This window comes from Mesoplodon densirostris, chromosome 9 (genome assembly GCF_025265405.1).
Source record: "Mesoplodon densirostris isolate mMesDen1 chromosome 9, mMesDen1 primary haplotype, whole genome shotgun sequence".
NCBI lineage: Eukaryota > Metazoa > Chordata > Mammalia > Artiodactyla > Ziphiidae > Mesoplodon > Mesoplodon densirostris.
In genome coordinates this window covers 13739562-13763957 of record NC_082669.1, presented here as the reverse complement: position 1 = coordinate 13763957, position 24396 = coordinate 13739562, and the positions used below count along the sequence as shown (strand labels likewise).

At 38.7% G+C, this 24396-nt stretch overlaps 1 protein-coding gene across 1 annotated transcript in view; it reads right to left on the bottom strand.

The window, feature by feature from the left end:
• Positions 1 to 24396, bottom strand: part of MAGI2 (membrane associated guanylate kinase, WW and PDZ domain containing 2) — a 1346582-nt gene that overhangs the window by 391518 nt on the left and 930668 nt on the right. The window lies entirely within an intron of this gene.

The window sequence follows — 24396 nt, the reverse complement described above, 5'->3', positions numbered from 1 at the left end:
TATCACCTCACGCCAGTTAGAATGGGCATCATCAGAAAATCTACAAACAACAAATGCTAGAGAATGTGCGGAGAAAAGGGAACCCTCTTGCAGTGTTGGTGGGAATGTAAGTTGATACAGCCACTATGGAGCACATAGTATGGAGGTTCCTTAAACAACTAAAAATAGAATTACCATATGATCCAGCAATCCCACTACTGGGCCTATACCCAGAGAAAACCATAATTTAAAAAGACACATGTACCCCAATGTTCACTGCAGCACTATTTACAATAGCCAGGTCATGGAAGCAACCTAAATGCCCATTGACAGATGAATGGACAAAGAAGATGTGGTACATATATACAATGGAATATTACTCAGACATCAAAAGGAAGGAAATTGGGTCATTTGTAGAAACATGGATGGATGTAGAGACCGTCATGTAGAGTGAAGTAAGTCAGAAAGAGAAAAACAAATATCGTATATTAATGCATATATGTGGAACCTAGAAAAATGGTACAGATGAACTGGTTTGTAGGGCAGAAATTGAGACACAGATGTAGAGCACAAACGTATGGACACCAAGCGGGGGAAGCGGCAGGGGTGGGGGGATTGGGGGGTGGTGTGATGAATTGGGCAATTGGGACTGACATATATACACTGATGTGTATAAAATTGATGACTCGTAAGAACCTGCTGTACAAAAAAATAAATAAAATAAAATTCAGAAACCAAAAAATGGATTCGAGACCAAAAAAAAAACAATATCAATGAATAATTAAATGAAAAAATACTCTTCACCCTGAACAACACACACACACACACACACACACACACATAGACACAAATGGAGAAAAAGACCTTTCTAACTTAATGCCATACATAAAAATGCTCAAGGTTGGAAAATTCCTCTGTCAAGTGGAGAAATCATCCTGATATATGACGTGAAATGCATGAGGATTTTTTTGAACATAACAGCAGCATTTCAACTATAGAATGCTAAGTGTTGATATTCTGGTAAGAATAACTGCTTGCATCAATAGAGCTACTAATTTACAAAAACAATGCCATAGTATTTACAATAGATAAAAATACAAACACATGAATAAAGTTTGATTATTGTTCATCAGATAAGTAGGTATTTAAGATTTAGAACTCTGATGTTAATAAAAACAAAACAAAACAATACAAAACAAAAACCATCTAGGAACACATTCGGTTTGTCAGTTTTCCTCTTTTAAGTAGAAAAGAATGTAACATCCACGTTTTGTTCATAAAGAAATGCCTGAATGCATTTGGTTTGCTAGTTTTCTGATTTATCATTATTCTTCTGATGATAAAACCTAACTTGTAGATATAAAATGTATTGACCAATACCATCTAGCGTATCTGGAAACAGCAGGTTGTCTAAGTTTCTCCAGAGAAAATCTTGTGCTCCTTTTTCTTCTGTTAATAAGGGCAATTAGGAACATAAGGATCCATTGTGACTGGCGGCTTCCCGCTTAAAACTTCTCAGCAGCAGCTAAGTCTCGCTACCTAGGTTTCTCTTCCAACAAAGATAAATATTTCATTACCTACTTACTTCAGTCGTTTTCACTAAATTCAGCCCAAATCACCTCTCGTAAAATTGATTATAATATGTTGTCAGTTTTTATTGAACTAAAATTAATTTAGTGTTCAGGTCTGATTTTTTAATCAGTTGTTATCAGGACTGTGAAAATGAGTAGAGTGAAATAAAAACAACCCAAATGTATAATCAGATCTTATGTTTTTATTTCACACAATTTCTCAATAAAAGAAAGAACGGTCTAGGGACAATTAGGTTCATGGAGGTGGTTTAATTATCATGGTGAGTAGTTTTAGTTAGAGGTAAATTTAGCCTATTAATGAGATCTGGGTCCATCATGCTATTTTGGGGTTGGAAATGACACATGATGTCATCATCTCTACACAATTGGGAGAAATATTTTTCCTTGGTAGAGCTAAATTATTGGGAATTCATATTTAAATAGTCTTCTGGGCATTTCTCTGGTTTAGGAAGACAAGGTTTAAGTTGATATATGTTATTTCCCTGTCTCCCCAGAAACATGCTCAGCATTCTCCTTGATGTCCCACTGTTCAACATGATGTAAGTCATTTCTTTCTGAAGGTCTTATGTTTATTACTGTCATAGTGAAATGTAAACCAGAGCACGAGACTCAGAAAAGTAGACTTATATTTTTCTGTATATTTATTTTATAACTATAAGTTCTTACATGGCAATTCCCCAGTCATCTGCCATCTAGAATGTTTTCTTATTTCCATTCATTTAAAAAATAACACTTTATTCTAACTCTCAGGAGTCTTGGTTTTGTGAAAACCTAGGGTGCTTTTAGTCTCCTCAAGAAATAGTAACAAAGTTCCCTAGAGACTAAGAAGCAACAACAAAAAGCCCAGTGTATTTTGGGATGGATCTGTAGTATGGGGAAAATCAAATGGAAGGAAAGATTGATTGTCAAGCAGTTGGGAATCATCAATATGCATCAGCAACCTTGAACTTGACATAGGTATTGAGGCTTGCAGTCCTTCAATTCCTTGCAAACTCAAGATGAAATTGGCCCGTATTTTAATTTGCATTTCTTTGAAAATAGCTCAGGTAAACATTTTTTCATATGTTTATTAGGCATTTAAATTTCTCTCTTTTTTTGAATTAACTGTTGTGTCTTTTGCCCATTTACCTTTTTACATAGTCTTCCTATGTAAGTGCTTCTATGCTTTCTTTTATACTCAGAAGTTTTGTTAACCTCAGTTTTATCCTTTTACATTTTTTGCTTCACTTTTAACTTGAAGAAGATACTGTTCATGCATTTTTACTGCTTTTAATGGGTGAAATTTATTACAGAAGAAATTAATGAAAAAACAGATGTTACGGTAGTTTAGTTTAAATTTCATAGAATTTAAGTTGTATTATTCCCTCATCTGTAAAGATGGAGCCAATAATACCTATAGCATGGGACCGAGATAAGTATAACACATAGTGGGGTGTAAGCATGAGTAATCAGTTACAACACATTCCTTCCTTCACTCTCATCTTCTCTCCTTCATAGATAATAGAGTTAAAAATATAGCTGTTTTCAGTGCGCTTCCTGCCTTGTCTTGTTGAGTCCTGTTCATCACCTAGACAGCAAATGTTCCCCTCTTCTATACCTTTATCCTGATTCCAACTCTCCCACATTCAACAGAATCATTGCTTCTACTTCCATAGCATGTTTTATCTTACAAAGATTCTATTATATTAAAGTTAGCTGTTCACATACCTGTCTGTATCACTACTGTGTATTCCTTGAGAAGTCTAGCAGTGCTCAACACTGATATCTGTGTGTGTGTGTGGGTGTAAGCCCTATTCTCTCTTCCAATTTATGTGTCTGGAATTTTATAAATTTATTTCTTTTTGGCTGAGTTGAGTCTTTGTTGCTGTGTTTGGGCTTTCTCTAGTTGCGGCGAGTGGGCGCTACTCTTCACTGTGGTGCACGGACTTCTTGGTGGCTTCTCTTGTTGTGGAGCACAGGCTCTAGCCATGCAGGCTTCAGTAGTTGTGGTTTGTGGGCTCTACAGTGCAGGCTCAGTAGTTGTGGCGCACAGGTTTAGTTGCTCTGTGGCATGTGGGATCTTCCTGGACCAGTGCTCGAACCTGTGTCCCCTGCATTGGCAGGCGGATTCTTAACCACTGCACCACGAGGGAAGCCCTAGAATTTTAAACTAATATTATGTTTTATAGACCTATCCCCTATAGTGTTACAAAGTTTGCAATGATAGTGTAATATGTGGTATTGCAAGACTAGAATTTCCATAGTGTTTGGTTTCTTCCTAGACTCTTAATGTGTGAAGCTGATGCCAGAAAAATAAATCTAAAAATATGTGTTTTTATAGTACTTCTCAATGATAGTACTTATCATGATGTATTACAATTTGTCTGTCTATATCTGTCTATGTCCCAACCATGAGGGCTGGGATCCTGTGTTGTTTTTTTATTCTTTATTTTATAACCCTAGCATTGAGCATTATTTCTAGTGCAAAGCATGCTCAATAAATTTCTGTTGAATCAATGAACAAATACCTGAATGAATGAAGGAAAAATTACTCTGGTTTTATAGATGAGGAAGCTAAGGCCTGCAGGAGTTAGGGAACTTGCCTAAACTCACACAGCAGTAATTTAAATACAAAACCATCAGATTCCAAAGCCAGTGCTTTTCCACTATATTTCAGGAACTTCAGAAAAAAAAGATTACTCAAATTTAATTAATTTTGAAGAACTAAGTAGTAGGGTCAGTGAAGAAAATAAAACCATCAAGTCTAATCCATTTACTTTTTGAACAAAGACCTGTATACACAGAGTGGTTCTCAACCTTTTTGTGAACAAGAATGTTTTTGAGGATCACTTTCTTAATGTCCATGTTTACAAATTTTATTTTGAATATCTGTTAACTGAAAAAATGTATGACAGAAAGCTATCATAAAAGAGTAGTATGTGTTTAGATGAGATACAGATTTAGGTACCTACTTCTTGAAGAATTCTTTGCATATGCTCCCCTGCCTTGCTCTGACCCCAGTCTGTGGCCCGTTACTATTGAAAGAACTAAATTTTCTTGTAAGTTGTACAAATCTGTAATCTCTGTTGCACTGGGATCCTGGAAGGAGAATCCTCAGTTAATGCAACATATATTATATGCAGAGGGGAAGCTGATGGACTGAGTCCAGGGTCGACAGGTGAGTAAGGACAACAGGAAGGGAAGCCAGTGGTGCTTTTACTTTGTGCCTCACACCCTGCTGCTTCCACAATTTAAAAGCAAAATGCATTAAAACGTGTAATGTAGGTATAAGTGCAATAGAAATTGAAATGTAAGAAAGTAGTTGGAAGTAGAATAAGTGAGATTAAAAACGGACCCTGTTATCAATAATTTATACTTAGAACCAGTAGTAAAATTGATAGAAAAATAAAAATTTAAATCTGCAATGCAAAGTCACCAGAATGAACAACTTGGTTCTCCGTGGCACTCCTTACATTTGTCAACGTGTTTTTCGTCCTCTTAGAATAAAAGATCCTAGAAGGCAGGGATTGTATTTTTCATCTTTGTTCCCATGGCAGCATTAGCATTGTCCCTTTTTCTTTTTTTTCCCAGAGTGTGGATTCTAAATATATTTGCTTAAAAAGTTAGTTTCATTCAGTAACTATGGACACTTTTCCACTTGATTCCTGCTACTTTCCTGGGACTTAGTTGATGCTCAATATGCATTTGTTGAACGAATAAATAAATGAATCCAGAATAAGTACATGATGGATAATGGTCCTTCTGTAAAGTGAACAGGCTACAAAGCTCAGGGAAAGAAGAATAGGACTGTAACAGAATCACTGCATGAGGAAAATAAAAATTAGTGAAGAATTATGGCAGATTCTGTGGAAGAGAAGACCAGGTAGGATGATGACTAGGCAGTATTTGATCAAAAACATAGAGATAATAAAACTCTGTATGCAGGGGGAATATAATATATCTGACATTTGTAACTATTATATTGTGCTGCAAATTATAATATTATATTTTAAAAATTATAATATATGTCTTGGTCCTAAGGCTTTAGGAATTTGAAGCTATTTTCTCTATTGTAATCGAACCTTAAGTGGGGATGGGTCATTGTCAAGGTGACTTAAAGGCATTGAGAGAGAACAAATAGCCCCTAGGTTCTTCAGAACCTTTTTTTTTTTTTTTTTTTTTTTAGATTCCATATACATGTGTTAGCATACGGTATTTGTTTTTCTTTTTCTGACTTACTTCACTCTGTATGACAGTATGACAGACTCTAGGTCCATCCACCTCACTACAAATAACTCAGTTTCGTTTCTCTTTATGGCTGAGTAATATTCCATGGTATATATGTGCCACATCTTCTTTATCCATTCATCTGTTGAAGGACACTTAGGTTGCTTCCATGTCCTGGCTATTATAAATAGAGCTGCAATGAACATTGTGGTACATGACTCTTTGAATTATGGTTTTCTCAGGGTATATGCTCAGTAGTGGGATTGCTGAGTTGTACATCATAGACTTTTAGTAAGAAGCTACACAAATAATAGCGAGGCATTTCCCATTGGTACAAATTTGGGCACCTTTTCCTTCAGTATTCCATTCCTAGAAGGCAATCGATGTGTGGAAAGATTGATGCCCAAGAGTGAAGCTTTATTTTAATAAATTGGAAACCACATGAATGCCTGTAAATAAGGGAATGGTTAAATTGAATATGATAAAATATAATTCACTTTATGCAAAATATTTAGTGGCATGGGGAAAAAATACGATATAATATGTAAATATATATTATTACATGCAAAAAAGCAGAATAGCAAACAGCATATCCAGAAAAATTGTCTAATTTGGTGTTTAACGTGATCACCAAAAAGTATACACACAGAGAAAAGACTGGAAGGAAATACACTAAAATTTAAGAATTTTTTTTCTGAATTGTAATATTGTGGTTGAGTTTAATTTTATTCTTTGTACTTTTCAATTTTCTAAATTTTCATATAAAATATGTATAACTTTTATTAACAGAAAAACTTCATTAACTTCTAATTCTAAAAGTCTAAAGGAAGGAATAATAGTAAAACAGAAGGTTGTTTCTCTTTCTGGAAACACACACATGCATGCATCCACTCAATACATACATATGCACGTGGGTGCACGTACTACACACACACACACACACACACACACGTGCGTGCACACTTTTTCCTTTAGCATGGAAGAGGTAGAAATATATTTACTTGCTGTTTATGGAATTTGGGCAGACTCAGCCCTGCACTCCCAGGTTTTGCAAGTAAGTGACTTGCATCTGGCTTTAGAACACAGGTTAAAGAGGTTTGACATCCGTTTAAAACTAATGCTGCTTAAGTATGCTTTTAATAGTACTCAAGTGTAAAATACACAGAATGGGTAAATAGTAGGAGTTGGTAAGATATCTCTTCAGAAATTCCAACTGGTAATTATTTTAGACATTTAAATAGTGAGGTTTCATGGATTATATCATCTGAAGAATATATGCCCTGATTTAAACCAAAGTGGGACAGGGGTGAAGCTATATGATAACAGATTTCATAAAAATGGGAAATCATGAAGCTACCTACCAATCTTTTAAAAATTGTTTAATGCCTTTATTTATACACATCCAGGAATTATTTTAAGGCTTCATTTAAAACCTGTGCCTCATCTTCCTCTATTTTTCAGCTAATGACAAGTAGGAGTGCTGTTAACTTATTCTGTACAAAGCAGGGAATCTCAGGACCTATAGAACTGTATCAATTCTTATCAACTGTATCATTCCATCTAAATGTGCTAAGCTGTACTGCTGGATGAAGCACTGAGGTCAGTGAGAAAGCACAGGAATAGGGTACAGTCTTCGAAAATAGGTAGATTGATTGTATCTCAAAAGGTTTATAAATATTCAAAAGTGAAATGAAGACATTATATGCTAGCTCTGAATACAGAGTATATTAAGTAGAGACTTATTAAGAACAATTCTTTTTGCATGCCCTAGATACATGCTAAAACATAACACCCCAAGTTCAAAATACTAAGACTAGTTTTATGAAAGGAAAATATTATGTAATTTAGCATGGAATATATTTCCTCTGCTCCAATTTTCTGACTCTAAGGTATAAAATAGAATGAAGCATTTCCGGCAAATGTCTCAAGGAGTCCCAAAGCAGCACCATGCACCATAAAGAAGACATCCTCAGCCCCACAGAAAGGAGCAAGGAGATCGGTCAGTGGTGGTCGTAATGGTTCTAAAGGTCTGTAAACATTTAACTAGGAGTTCTATAAAACCTTGAACATGAGCCACAATTACTCTCACAATGATAAAGGGAAGTTTAAATGTTATTAGCTTTAATATTTCAATGTTTCATCATTTGGGGCTGGGACATTGTCCAATCCTTTGTATACTGATGAGGCATTAAGGTTTCAAGGTGAGTAGGGATTTCTGGGAGGCAAGGCTATTAATGGGAGTGGGTGGCGGAACCCCCAGCCCTGGGGGCAGATAGGAAAGACGGAGGGCTGCAATGGGTAAGCGTTAGCTTTGATGTCAGCAGCTGGATGCAGGAATGGGCCACGTGTGAGAGCGAACAAATGTCTGAAGCAATAACATCAAGGGAGTTGTTGACAAGGTAGAACATGGTCTGAAGTGAAGTGAATATGTTGGAACAATGAAGATTAGCTAGTGGTTCTAAAGGAAAGATGAAAAGATTCCCACAGGCAAAGGCATAATGTTGGAGTGTGACAGGATAGGTGAGTGGGGCTTTGATACAGTAAACCACAGCTGAGCCCAAGAATGCAGAGGGGATCTGGTACAAAGAGGAAATCTGCATTAGAGCTACATACTAAATATGAATCCTTTATGTAATACACACAGTTTAAAAATAAGTATTGACACTTTTAATTAGATGCTTCTAACACTATATAAATTATTTATGCCAAATAATTTTATTTTACGGCTAGTTATGGTCAACAAGAATGTTTATTCCCTGCAGGTTTCTTAAATTATATTAGGCATGGTTTAGAGTGGCATCTTCTAAATACTTTTTTGTCTCTTAAAATAACTTTAAACTTGTGAGGATTAAATGGGGTAATAGATATAAAGCACTGAATGGTGGTCACTGAAAACCTACAGAAAACCTTTGTTTTAGAAAATCCTAATGAAAGGACGTGATGACATCAGGAAGCATAAATCCATTTTCTATTATTTCAGGGAAGTAACTAAAAATAGCTGCTTGGGAGGCAGGGCGTAGTGATTTTGCTATCCATCATTCCACTTCCTGAAATGAATATTCTGAAAGGCTGTTATTTCATTTTGAAGCAAACTAAGTAAAGACTCCTGAAATGACCCATTCTTGCTCCTGACAATCCATAAAGATAAACACACTTCCTAAAGAAATCATTCATTGCCTCTGCTCTGCGACATTCACTCATGGCTGAAGGAGTAAAGGAATCACATTCACAGACCTCTCTGATAAGCTCCCCTCACCTGCCTTTATGTCCCTCCCCTAAAGTTTATCAACCACTCTTTCCTTAGCGCCATACCTCCAGCCTTTTACTTAGTCAAATAATACTTATTATTCTATATTATTTATTTTCATGTCTGTTTCCCATCCCAGACTGTGAGTTATTTGAGAATAAGACAAAGGCTTGTTCATCCTAGTGTTTCCAATCCACAGCACAACACCTAGTACATAAGAGGTGCTTATTAAGTGCTGAGTCATTTACATGTATTATTTAATTTGGATAACACCACAATCCTGTGGGGCAGACATTACTGTGCTTATTCTATTGATTAGGAGACAGGCTTGAAGAGGTTGGATTGTCTACGGTCACAAAGACTTCAGTGGTAGAGTTCAGATTCAAAGCTTTGACAATTCATCGATTCTAACATGCATTTTTCTTTTTACATTTAAAGTACCTCTGAAATTGAGATGTATTTCACCACTGATGGCAAGTTTTCATCACTGTCATCAGGCAGCAGTTGTCACTTTTGTGTGTTTGAGGACCTGGTGATGGGTCCCCATATTGCTGCCTCTCCAGTTGAGTTAGGGGAATGGTTGGTCCAACACACAATGAGCTTAATTTCTGTTAAAAATATCTTCCAAAAGATTACACTATGATTCACCCTGAAACAAAATGTATTGCAAATGCAGAAAGAAATGCAATAGAAGAGCAAAGCATAAATTGGACACTAGTGAAGCAAATATAAATAATTGAAAGAATGGTTGAAATTGCATATTTTCTTGCTAAACCATAACCAAGTGCATTATGGAACTTATCAGAGGATGTATTCACAAATAGATGAAGCTGTGTTAACATCTGTTGGGATGAGTCAGCAGGGTGGAAGGGCACTAGAAGGCACAGAAGATCAATGTGACAGGAAAACTCAGAACACTGATGCTTTCAGCTGCAAAGAGAGCAACTATGGCACCGAGAGGGGACTATCAGTGGTGTCCAATAGAACTTTCCATGATGATGGAAATGTTCTATAGTCTGTACTGGCAATATGGTAGCTGCTAACACCTATGGCTATTGAGAATGTGAAATACTGCCAATGTGACTGAGAAAATGAACTTTAATTTCACTTTAATTAATGTAAATATACATAACCACAGTTGCCAGAGGCTACCCTATTGGGTGGTATAAAACTAGATGGTGCTTTGTAAATCAATCTCCCTGTTTAGTTAAGTTTGATGGTACAGTGAGTTTCAGTCTTCTCATCTGGAAAGTGCAAATATAATCTACCTTAAAATGTTGTTGTGAGGGTTTACTGAGATGCTGTAATGGATTATACTTAGCATAAAGCCTGGCATATGATAAATGAGAGGAAACGAAGGTAGTAAGTAATAGGGAGAGTAGGACTACTAGTAGCTATTGTAATAATAACATTTTTATCCTTGCCGATAAACAGCAAGTAAGGTTTAAATATGGCAATAAGTAGGAGGCCATAAAGGAATACCCTTCCCCACCTCAAGAAAGATGGAAAGCTGCTTAGAAGTTAGGAAGTTCATTACAGACAGTTGTGTAATCTCAGTAAATATCGATTAGCCTGAAATTTCCAGAAGGTGAATTAGTGCACATGCAATGCTTTTGGATATGTATCTGCATTTTGAAAGTCAAAGTTCAAGTGACTAGGGCCCACCCTCTAATTCTTAAAGGGAGGCCAGATCATTCCTAGCATTCATAAGAACACTAACAAGGATAGACTCTTTTTATTAACTACAAAGAGGAATAATGTGCTTGGCAAGGGGAACCTTGGATAAATGCTAATAAAGAAGAATGTCCTGCTGAGCCTAAAATAAAGACTAGGCTGCTTTTAGAATTGGTGGGTAACTCTTCTGGAATCTGTTGATCTATGTTCATTAGTTAATATGCATACAGGCTTGTGGGGGGTGTGTGGGAGACAGAGGCTAAGGAGGACAATGAAGACTGCAATGGGGTAACATCTTGGCGTCTACATCCACCCAAACCTTTGAATGAGTTTAAAGCCATTAAAGAGAGATGGGTGGGCTTCCCTGGTGGTGCAGTGGTTGAGAGTCCACCTTCCGATGCAGGGGACATGGGTTCGTGCCCCGGTCCGGGAAGATCCCACATGCCGTGGAGCGGCTGGGCCCGTGAGCCATGGCCGCTGAGCCTGAGCGTCCGGAGCCTGTGCTCCGCAACGGGAGAGGCCACAACAGTGAGAGGCCTGCGTACCGCAAAAAAAAAAAAAAAAAAAAAAAAAAAAGAGAGAGATGGGTTAAGAAGAGAAACTGAAAGAGCTGATTTTAGGAAAGATATCATTCTCTGGTATTGAGTCTGGGACTGAACAGTGCTGCCTTTTTAGGCAAGAGGGTTCAGAGATCTAACCATTTTCTCAAATTTTACAGAGAATCCAAGTACACTTTAACATCTGGGAGACTTGGGAAAGTGAAAGCTTTGGGAAAGTGAAAGACAGTGCCTTATGCACATTCATTAGCAGTGTGATGGACACCATCAGAAAAGGCTCTGTTGAGGATGCCCCAAGCAGCTTCATAAGTAGAGAACACTGACAATGAGATGCTCAAGTTGCATAGGAAGAAGTGGGCTGAGCTTGCATAGGTACTAACGCTGACAGCCCACACTGTTTCCAGTAGCTCAGAAACACTTGTGGAAGGTTTCAGAAAGGCGGCTGAGGTCCTACTGATCGGAGAGAGCCTCATATAAACAGGCACTAACGTTAAGGTGACCTAATTTGTCCTCGTTGGAAGGTAATGCCAGAGGACACTGGGGCACACTAGCTGTTTTGTTACTTGAGAGTTCCTGTTATTATTCAAAGCTTTTTGAGTTTCTATAGTAGTCTGTCACAACGATTCAGGGTGGAGTTAGTCCAGAGTAGTTTTGGCCCCAATAAAGGACTGTTTGTTGAAAGCCTGCTCATCATTTGCCTTTTTATTGCTACCAGAACAACAGGAACTAGGATCACTAAATCTAACGCTTGAATAACAGTCCTTCAGAGGGCTTAACAGTGGCAATTACCAAACAGTACACACCAATGGTTCTTGGCAGGAAGTGAGGAACAAGAAGTCAAGAATTACTCCATGAACTGAAAATTCTGGAGAGTGCTTCAAATAAAAAATATGTAAATTAAAAAAAAAATGAGAGGGCCATTAGAACAAACAACTGTTCTCTTGAGAAATAAAAACCAAATAAAGTTTAAGAATGTACCCAGACCCTTTTAAGAACACTCCATTCAAAATGAAACCTTAAACTACACTGGATGACAAAAACCTACAAAGGTTGAAATGAAAAATTCTGCCTTTTCTGGAAAAGGGTATATTCATTGAAAGTCCTATTTCATTGGTCCTTTCCTATTCTCTGGCAATGACTGGTTATAATATAAAGATAGTTTTGGGACATTTATTTCCGTCTATCCCTTTAGGCTGATGCCTCAGTTCTAATTCTCACTTATATCAAAATTTTAGCTAGAAGTGCTGTCCAGAACTTGGCCATGTAACTTGACTTAACAGAAATGAAATATGACTTTACACAGTACTAAGCAAAGTCACGACTTTGAAGCTTATTTTAATGATGACTTTTTGAGCAATAAGAAAGATCAGAAAAGAGAGCAAAAGGAAGGAGGAAAGTTGGAATTATATATGTCAGAGGTAATAGATCAAAAGGTGACCAGTGCCATAAGGTGTTCCGAGTCCATTTGACAAATGGAGACAAACATAGACAAATCACTAGGACCAGATAGCATTCACCCAAGAGTTTTGAAGGAACTCAAGGGTGAAATTGTGGAGCCATTGGTCAAACTTGTAAACTGTTATTGCAAACAATCAACTTGCCAGAGGACTGGGAGATTACTGAGGTGATTCCCATCTAGAAGAAGGACTCTTGAGAAAACCCTGGAAACAAGATATAGCTCAGCAAGACTAGCTTTCCAGGCATAAAAGATGGGGAGAATAATTTCAAAGAGTCAATTCCACTGAATATCTTTGTGTATCTAACTAGTGGAGGTAAAAGCAGCATAGTTTTGGTAACAGGAAATCATAACAATGTGGCTTCCTTGGTGTTTTGAGGTTTTAAATGGCAACTGTGTGGCCAATAGAGACATAATTTACTTTTTTTTTTTCCTGAGGACCTTTAAGAAGATTTACTTATAATAGCTTTACAGCAACACATTTGAGTTAGCATGGAGTTGGGGAAATATTTCTGTCACATGCTAAAAACTAGCAATGATAGAGAACACAGGGCTTATAAGGCACGTTTTCTTGATGTATTTTATAGGGGTTGTGAGAAATAGTCTTATTTTCATAAATAGACATGCATGGAAATTTAGATGAGATATTTTGAATGGATATACTTTCTTAAGTTGCAGACAGAAGGGAAAAATAAGCCAAGAGGCCAAAACTGGGAAATTTCAAAAGGATACTTGAACAGGAAGAAATGTTAGGTCAATTTCAATGTATACTTCAAGAGTGTACTTAGAACTTGGCTCTCAAGCAGATTCTAATAGACACTGCAGCTTTAAACACTAACAGAACAGGATCTCACCAGTGACAAAGCCTTAAAAAAATCAGAGCAGCAGCTGCAGAGTACAGGGCCTTGCACACAATGTGGAACAGAAATTAATGCACAAAGAGTACCTACTCATCGTGACAGTTGCTATGTATGTGTAATCTCATTTATCACAATGACTCTGTAAAGTAGATGATATTATAAAACTCTGGAGACTATAGTTATTAATACGGTATTGTACACTTAAAAAATTATGAGAGGGAGAGGACCTTCAAGATGGCGGAGACGTAAGACGTGGAGATCACCTTCCTCCCCACAAATACACCGAAAATACATCTACATGTGGAACAACTCCTACAGAACACCTACTGAACGCCAGCAGAAGACCTCAGACTTCCCAAAAGGCAAGAAACTCCCCACATACCTGAGTAGGGCAAAAGAAAAAAGAAACAACAGAGACAAAAGAATAGGGATGGGACCTGCACCTCTGGGAGGGAGCTGTGAAGGAGGAAAGGTTTCCACACACTAGGAAGCCCCTTCACTGCTGGAGACAGGGCGTGGGGGTGGGGAAGCTTCGGAGCCGCGGAGGAGAGCGCAGCAACAGGGGTGCGGCGGGAAAAGCGGAGAGATTCCCGCACAGAGGATTGGGGCCGACCGGCACTCATTAACCCGAGAGGCCTGTCTGCTGCCAGGGCGGGCGGGGCTGGGAGCTGAGGCTCCGGCTTCGGTCGGAGCGCAGGGAGAGGACTGGTGTTGGCGGCGTGAACACAGCCTGAAGGGGCTAGTGCGCCACGGCTGGCCGGGAGGGAGTCCGGGAAAAAGTCTGGACCTGCTAAAGAGGCAAGAGACCCTTGCTTTGGGGTGTGCGAAGAGAGGGGATTCAGAGCACTGCCTAAACGAGCTCTAGAGATGGGTGCAAGCCGCGGCTATCAGCGTGGACACCTGGGACAGGCATAAAATGCTAAGGCAGCTGCTGCAGCCACCAAGAAGCCTGTGTGCGAGCACAGGTCACTATCCACACCTCCCTTCCCGGGAGCCTGTGCAGCCCGCCACTGCCAGGGTCCCGGGATCCAGGGACAACTTCCCCGGGAGAACGCATGGCACGCCTCAGGCTGCTGCAATGTCACGCGGGCCTCTGCCGCCGCAGGCTCGCCCCACACTCCGTACCCCTCCCTCCCCCCGGCCTGAGTGAGCCAGAGACCCCGAATCAGCTTCTCCTTTAACCCCGTCCTGTCTGAGCGAAGAACAGACGCCCTCCGGCGACCTATACACAGAGGCGGGGCCAAATCCAAAGCTGAACCCCGGGAGCTGTGCGAACAAAGAAGCCAAAGGGAAATCTCTCCCAGCAGCCTCAGGAGCAGCGGATTAAATCTCCACCATCAATGTGATGTACCCTGCATCTGTGGAATACATGAATAGACAACTAATCATCCCAAATTGAGGAGGTGGACTTTGGGAGCAACTATAGACTCGGGGTTGGCTTTCTGCACCGAATTTGTTTCTGGTTTTATGTTTATACTAGTTTAGTATTTAGAACTTACTATCAATGGTAGATTTGTTTACTGATTTGGTTGCTCTCGTCCTTTATATATATATATATATATATATTTTTTTTCTCTTTCTGTGAGTGTGTATGTGTATGCTTCTTTGTGTGATTTTGTCTGTATAGGTTTTCTTTTACCATTTGTCCTAGGGTTCTGTCTGTCTGGGTTTTTTTTAGTATAGTTTTTACCACTTGCTATTGGTGCATTTGTTTATTGGTTTGGTTGCTCTTTTTTTAAATTACTTTTTTATTTTATTTTAATATTTTTTAATTTTTAATTTTAATAACTTTATTTATTCATTTTTCTTTCTTCCTTTTTTTTCTCCCTTTTCTTCTGAGCCGTGTGGCTGACAGGGTCTTGGTGCTCTGTCCAGGTGTCAGGTCTGAGCCTCTGAGGTGGGAGAGTCGAGTTCAGGACACTGGTCCACCAGAGACCTCCTGGCCTCACATAATATAAATTGGCGAGAGCTCTCCCAGAGATCTCTTTCTCAATGCTAAGACCTGGCTCCACTCAACAACCAGCAAGCTACAGTGCTGGACACCCTATGCCAAACAACTAGCAAGACAGGAACACAACCCCACCCATTAGCAGAGAGGCTGCCTAAAATCATAATAAGTTCACAGACACCCTAAAACACACCACCAGACGTGGTCCTGCCAACCAGAAAGACAAGATCCAGCCTCATCCACCAGGAAACAGGCACCAGTCCCCTCCACCAGGAAGCCTACACAACCCACTGAACCAACCTTACCCACTGGGGGCAGACACCAAAAACAACAGGAACTATGAACCTGCAGCCTGTGAAAAGCAGACCCCAAACACAGTAAGTTAAGCAAAATGGGAAGACAGAGAAATACACAGCAGATGAAGGAGCAAGGTAAAAACGCACCAGACCAAACAAATGAAGAGGAAATAGGCAGTCTACCTGAAAAAGAATTCAGAGTAATGACAGTAAAATGATCCAAAACCTTGGAAACAGAATGGAGACATACAAGAAACGTTTAACAAGGACCTAGAATACATAAAGAGCAAACAAACAATGATGAACAACAAAATAAATGAAATCAAAAATTCTCTGTAAAGAATCAATAGCAAAATAACTGAGGCAGTAGAACAGATAAGTGACCTGGAAGAAAAAATGGTAGAAATAACTATCACAGAGCAGAATAAAGAAAAAAGAATAAAAAGAACTGAGGACAGTCTCACAGACCTCTGGGACAACATTAAAAGCACCAACATTTGAATTATAGGGGTCCCAGAAGGAGGAGAGAAAAAGAAAGGGACTGAGAAAATATTTGAAGAGATTATAGTTGAAAACTTCCCTAGTATGGGAAAGGAAACAGTCAGTCAAGTCCAGGATGCGCAGGGAGTCCCATGCAGGATGAATCCAAGGAGAAACACACCAAGACACATATTAATCAAACTATCAAAAATTAAATACAAAGAAAAAATATTAAAAGCAGCAAGGGAAAAACAACAAATAACATACAAGGGAATCCCCATAAGGTTAACAGCTGATCTTTAAGCAGAAACTCTGCAAGCCAGAAGGGAGTGGCAGGACATATTGAAAGTGATGAAAGGGAAAAACCTACAACCAAGATTACCCAGCAAGGATCTCATTCAGACTCAACGGAGAATTTAAACCTTTACAGACAAGCAAAAGCTAAGAGAATTCAGCACAACCAAACTAGCATTACAACAAATGCTAAAGGAACTTCTCTAGGCAGGAAACACAAGAGAAGAAAAAGACCTACAATAATAAACCCAAAATAATTAAGAAAATGGTAACAGGAACATACATATCAATAATTACCTTAAATGTAAATGGATTAAATGCTCCAACCAAAAGACATGGACTGGCTGAATGGATACAAAAGCAAGACCCATATATATGCTGTCTACAAGAGACTCATTTCAGACCTAGGGACACATACAGACAGAAAGTGAGGGGATGGAAAGAGATATTCCATGCAAATAGAAATCAAATGATGAAAAATCTGAAAGAGAAATTAAGGAAACACTCTCATTTACCATTGCAACAAAAAGAATAAAATACCTTGGAATAAACTTACCTAAGGAGACAAAAGTTCTGTATCCAGAAAACTATAAGACACTGATGAAAGAAATTAAAGATGATACAAACAGATGGAGAGATATACCATGTTCCTGTATTGGAAGAATCAACATTGTGAAAATGACTATACTGCCCAAAGCAAGCTACAGATTCAATGCAATCCCTATCAAACTACCAGAGGCATTTTTCACAGAACTAGAACAAAAAAATTCACAATCTGTATGGAAACACAAAAGACCCCGAATAGCCAAAGCAATCTTGAGAAAGAAAAACGGAGCTGGAGGAATCAGGCTCCTGGACTTCAGACTATACTACAAAGCTACAGTAATCAAGACAGTATGGTACTGGCACAAAAACAGAAATATAGATCAATGGAACAGGATAGAAAGCCCTGAGGTAAACCCACACACATGTGGTCACCTTATTTTTGATAAGGGAGGCAGGAATATACAATGGAGAAAAGACAGCCTCTTCAATAAGTGGTGCTGGGAAAACTGGACAGCTACATGTAAAAGAATGAGATTAGAACACTCCCTAACACCATACACAAAAATAAACTCAAAATGGATTAAAGACTAAATGTAAGGCCAAACACTATAAACCTCTTAGAGGAAAACATAGGCAGAACACCATGACATAAATCACAGCAAGATCCTTTTTGACCCACCTCCCAGAGGAATGGAAATAAAAACAAAAATAAAGAAATGGGACCTAATGAAACCTAAAAAGCTTTTGCACAGCAAAGGAAACCATAAGCAAGACAAAAAGATAACCCTCAGAATGGGAGAAAACATTTGCAAATGAAGCAACTGACAAAGAATTAATCTCCAAAATATACAAGCAGCTCATGCAGCTTAATATCAAAAAAAACAAAGAACCCAATCCAAAACTGGGCAGAAGACCTAAATAGACATTTCTCCAAAGAAGATATACAGAGTGCCAACAAACACATGAAAGGATGCTCAACATCACTAATCATTAGAGAAATGCAAATCAAAACTATAATGAGGTTATAATCTCACAGCAGTCAGAATGGCCATCATCAAAAAATCTACAAACAGGGCTTCCCTGGTGGCACAGTGGTTGAGAGTCTGCCTGCCGATGCAAGGGACATGGGTTCGTGCCCCGGTCTGGCATGATCCCACAGGCCATGGACTGGCTAGGCCTGTGAGCCATGGCCGCTGAGCCTGCACGTCTGGTGCCTGTGCTCCTCAACGGGAGAGGCCACAACAGTGAGAGGCCCACGTACCACAAAAAAAAAAAAAAAAAAATCTACAAACAATAAATGCTGGAGAGGGTGTGGAGAAAAGGGAACCCCCTTGCACTGTTGGTGGGAATGTAAATTGATACAGCCACTATGGAGAACAGTATGGAGGTTCCTTAAAAAACTAAAAATAGAACTACCATATGACCCAGCAGTCCCACTACTGGGCATATACCCTGAGAAAACCAGAATTCAAAAAGAGTCATGTACCACAATGTTCACTGCAGCTCTATTTAGGACATGGAAGCAACCTAAGTGTCCATCGACAGATGAATGGATAAAGAAGATGTGTCACATATATACAATGGAATATTACTCAGCCATAAAAAGAAATGAAATTGAGTTATTTGTAGTGAGGTGGATGGACCTAGAGTCTGCCATACAGAATGAAGTAAGTCAGAAAAAGAAAAACAAATACCGTATGCTAACACATGTATATGGAATCTAAAAAAAAAAAAAAAAGTTTTAACGAACTTACGGGCAAGACAGGAATAAAGACGCAGACATAGAAAATGGACTTGAGGCCACAGGGAGGGGGAAGGGTAAGCCTGGACAAAGTGAGAGAGTGGAATGGACATATATACACTACCAAATGTAAAATAGATAGCTAGTGGGAAGCAGCCACATAGCACAGGGAGATCAGCTCAGTGCTTTGTGACCACCTAGAGGAGTGGGATACAGAGGGTGGGAGGGAGACGCAAGAGGGTGGGGATATTAGGATATATGTATATATATAGCTAATTCACTTTGTTATACAGCAGAAACTAACACACCATTGTAAAGCAATTATACTCCAATAAAAATGTTAAAAAAGAAAAATTACGAGAGGGTAGATCTCATGTTTACGTGTTCTTATCACAATTGAAAAAATGCTGGCAATATAGTTGATGTTTTATATAATATATGTATTTCCACAAAAAAAGGCAGAATATAATATTAAACTTGTTATGTGCAAGTGCTTTTTGTGACATGAATCTCAGCATAATTTATTTTTTCACTTATCACTTGACTTCATTATTTTTTCACTCCTTAGGATAATTTTCAATATCTTATTTCTAGAAGGTGAATGTAATATATAAAGACATGAAAACAATGCACTCGTGTCTGATGTGCATTTTTTTTAGTTACGTGTATGAGAACTAATATGAAGAGAAATGGATTTTTCCAAATTCATACAGCTTTGAAGGGTAGAAATAAGATGAAAACCAATGTCAGTTTTTATACTAAATTCTGCATCCTTGATGGGGCCGGGTAATTACTTAGGTCAAATTTATTATTAAAAAAATATAGTCTTGCACAAAAGAGAGTCCTGCTTCTAAGAGTACTATTTCATCTATTATTACTCAATCATATGATTCTTCTACTTCCTTTTCTCCCAAAGAATCATTAACCCTTTGTCATCAGGCTTCCTTTCTGTCAATTCTAAGAGCTGATCATGTAAATAGGATCAAGAAAGATTTTTTTAAATTACTTTTTCATCTATTGCTATTATTTGTTAAATGAAGCTGAAAACATTTTTTGTTTGTTTGTTTTAAATTAGGATGGAATGTTAGAAAAATTTCAGTCCAAATTAAAAGTTATAAAATGAACGCACACAGAAAATGTTTGGGCTTGAAGTCACAGAATTTACACATGGTAGAGCTGGGGTGACAGGAGGAGGAGAATCTGCACACTAACTGTGGCTGCTTTCCTCAGGACTGATCTGCTCATATGCAGGCTGAGACTCGGGAAGGCCTAACAGAGATCACCTGCTACTAGATAAGAGCTCAATGGTGATTCCAGAGGTTGTGTAGTGCTAGAGGGCTTTGTAGCTCTAACTCAGAGTGGAGAGACTGTCTCTCCTTAGGCCCATTTGCTGGACAAAGACTCAGCAACACTGAGGTCACTGCCTCAGACTGCCAGGCTCCTACAGCCCTTCACCAAGTGCTAAGTGATTCAAGCTTCAGAGATATAGTAGCCCCATTCAGCCTCGGTACCACTGTATCTCTGCGATTGAGGCAGGAGATAGATGGGTCCCCCAGGGTAAGCAGCTGGAGTTAGTTCCCTGTGGACCGATATTCCAAGATGAAAATAGCAGGACAATCAAGAGAGGAGGCTGGGCCCTGCCCAGATAAGAGACCACATATTTCTCATACTTGAAGTCAAGGAGACCTTCCCAACTAGAAAACTCCTTGGAGGTCAAAAGGGAGGTGATGTCAAGGATACCCATAGGCCTCTTTGCTGGACTCCATGTTAGCTTAGAGATGTGCAGGCACACATGGGAGGACCCTGAGATATACCAAATACGGACTCAGAACCAGGCAAATCAAAATAATTGGCCAAAGGGAACCCGGATGAAATGCCCCATATAAGGATTTAAACTACCATGAGGGCGCGACTCTCTCTCTCTGAGCCTGCCTGTGTGTCTATCCACACACACACTTTTTCCTCCTAATAGACACTTTACTTGCTTCACTACTTTCTGTCTCTTTGTGGAAATTCATTTCTACACAGCTGACGGGCCAGGGCCTTGTCACTGGCCACTGGTACCTAGTGGTCTAGTGGCTGGGATTCAGCGCTCTCACTGCCGTGACCCGACCTCAGTCTCTGGCCAGGAACCAAAACCCTGCTTCAAGGTACTGCAGGCTGAGGCCATCCGAGATCCGGATGGGGTAATATACACATATACACACATTCCCCATACAGTATAATGGCAGATATAATGCTTGTACTACTAACAAAAAGTTAAATCTCTTAGAAGAAGTGGGTAAGGTACAAAAGCATTGTAGCACTTTAGAGCACCGGTGTAAATATGAAATATGTCAAAAATGCATTCCAGATAAAAGTCATGAACTTTATTACGTTTTAAACTCATAGTCAAATCTGACTTATAATTTGTTTTCTGTAATGAGTGCCAAGGTAGTAGGTCATTCTGTTCTGAAATACAAATTGGGAAAAGGTACTTCAAAAACACAGGCAGCTGCAAAACTGTTCATAAGTAATCACAATATGTTTTTATACCTGACCCAAACATCATCAGAACATTCCTCCATTCCCACACCCTCCTCATGGTTTTTCTGGTCCTGGTTTGGTGCTGTACCTGACAATTTTTTTCTTTTGTTTTTCTCATCTGCACTTTTAGGCAATGCCAAGCATTTGTGAGATGGCAATCTGGGGTTAAGAGGCTGGGAGGGCTTAGTGGTAGGGGTTTCAGTGGGGGGAGGTGGTTTCTCTACTGGAAACTCCAGTGGAAAAGTGGATTTCCGCCCCCTCCCACCCCCAGAAGCTGATGGATAGACAAGGGATTAAGCCTACAGCCTTGGCTTCATTACCACACAATAAAAACCAAAAAAGAATAAATATGTATCTTTTGTTCTCAAACTAGCGCTATTTTCTTAGTAATTTAGATGTCATTTATTCAAGACATTCTATCAGAAAAGGCAAAAAAAGGCAGCACTCTTCCTTTTGTTAATAATAATGATAATAATTATTATTATATCAGTAACATAACAGGAAAATATAGTCATATTTAATAAGTGACTAAAACTTATATAGTACTAGTTATGTGCCAATGCTTCTGTGTTTTACACACACTTACTCATTTTATCCACATGAGAATCCAAAGATATAAGTATTATATAAATATTCCCATTTTTGTAGAAATAAGGGAGTTTAAAGAAATTGAGGGATCACAAGTTTAAGTAACTTGCTCAAGATCACATGGCTAGTAGCAAATGGAGTTGAGATCTGAATCAGGCATTTTGGATCCAGAATCTTCCTAACCACTAGGTTTCACTGCCTCTCTTAAGGCATGATCTAGAGCGGCAGTTCCCAAACTTTAGTGTGTGTGCACATCATCTAGTGATCTTATTGAAATACACATTCTGATTCAGAGAACTTGAAGTGAGTCCTGAGATTATGCATTTTGAACAAGTTCCCAGGTGATTCTGGTCTTTGAGCCATACTTTGTGTAAAATTATAATGTTCAAGCTATATTATTATCCAGGAAAAGCATTTTTTTTTGAGGGGGCTGGAAGGGGGTAGGACTGATGACAGAGAAGAAATACATAGAAAGTAAAATCACACACATAATTGTGCATATAGACTCCTCAGCTAAAATGTTCAACAGATGGTAGATTTCATTTTGAAATGGGCTAAATATGTAAATAATAAAATTACCTTGATAATTAGTGCAGTACTAATTTGAAAAGTTAAATAGTATTCCCAGAAGCACATAACAATTAGAGAAAAACACCCCTCCATTTCTGAATATATTTAGCTTTTAGATTTTAACTATTTCTTCTGAAGGTGAAACTCAGAAGTTCCTTACCTTCTTTCATATTATGATGAAGTAATAAAATTCACTATCCCTTACACAGATATAGGGGAGAAATTCACAAATAAGGCTGGCAATGGAGAAAAAGGAAACTTTCCAACTTTCTGAAACACTTTTGAAGAGGGAAGCCTAAGAACAGGCAGAGCTGTGTCCCCCAAAGTGGTACAGTTGATCTATTTCCTGAGATTCTCCCCAGCAGACCACCAGTCCTTCAAGTCTTGAAATGTTTTAGGTCTTATAACTCTTTAGTAAAACACAAAGACATGTGGTATGCTTGGTGGGGAGGAAGAAATATTTCTCTACCCTTCTAGGATCTTATGGTTGGTCTAATAATTAAATTGACATGAGACAGGTTAACAGGAGAAAATCATACAGAAGTCTGAGAACATACATACATGGGAGAGACCCAGGAAAACTGAGTAACTCTCCAAAATGGCTGAAGCTCTCACCTTAAATGCCTCAGCTAAAGATAAAAGGGGATGTTGAGGGTGGAGAGAGTCAGCTGGGAAGTTGCCAGGAAAAGCACAGTAAACAAGGGTGATTGTGATGCAGATTCAAGTCATTGCTTTCTCCATTGAAAAGAGTTTCTACATTTGGTCATCTTCCTTGTCCAGGTACAGAGAGGGAGAAATCCTTACAAATGAAGAGTTGCCGTAAATGTTTCTTACAAAAGGGTAACTCCTACTTAGTTTTCAGAATTTTTCCCATGTCTGCTGTTTCTTAGAAAATATCCAGCTTAAAATAATGAATATGCCAAAGAGAAATATTTTGGGGTGGCAAATTCTCCCCTACATGATAAATGGCCATGTGTTCATATTTGACACCTCAAAAGGGATAACTTTTCAACCAAGATTGCTAGTATGAAGCAAAATACTTGCCACTTTGTGGCAAGACAAGAAAAATTTAAACATAAAAATCTTTCTCTGCCCTTTAGCCTTCTCTCTCCCCCATAGTGTGCACTGTCTATTTGCAATATCCATCAGCCAAACCTCCCGCACCAGCAGAAATACCTGATTAACCATGAAGAGCAACAATCTCCTAACATCGAGACAATACCTTAAAAGGTCACATTCTTTCTTGATCTTGTAAGGGGCCAGAGACTCTTAGATCTGGATTGTGGAAACTGTTAATATTACATCATTTAATGTACAGCCCTCGGGCTCAAAAAACTTATATAACTCTGCCTTGACTTATAATGGGTGGGAGCTTTTGGAGACGCTATTCCCAGGTTATAATTCTCAGTTTGGCTTGAATAAAATTTTCCATTTCTTTCTTGGATCAACTTTTCATCGATGCTAATGACTAAGTTCTCCCAAGTTCATCCGGAGGGTTTCCTAGGGAAAGAGAAAGGCAGAAATCCCAGAGAGAAGGCTCCACCAAGTTCAAAGTGCCCAACTCACAATTTTGCCTAGGTTTGCTCTGGTATATAGATTCACAGCTTCTCTGTGAGAATTTCCTCTTTGGAATCAATGAGGTATGCATTTTTTTAAAAGCAAAAGAAAACACCTATTCGGTTTATGAATACCTTTATTACACTCCCTGCTGATTCAATGAACTTTTGATTAGCCTCTATGATTACTAACTTCATTTAGGGGAATGTGTGCATGAGTGGTTCGGTGATTATTTGAGACACTTGCAAATAAGAGGACTTTCAAAAGCTGACTGAAGGT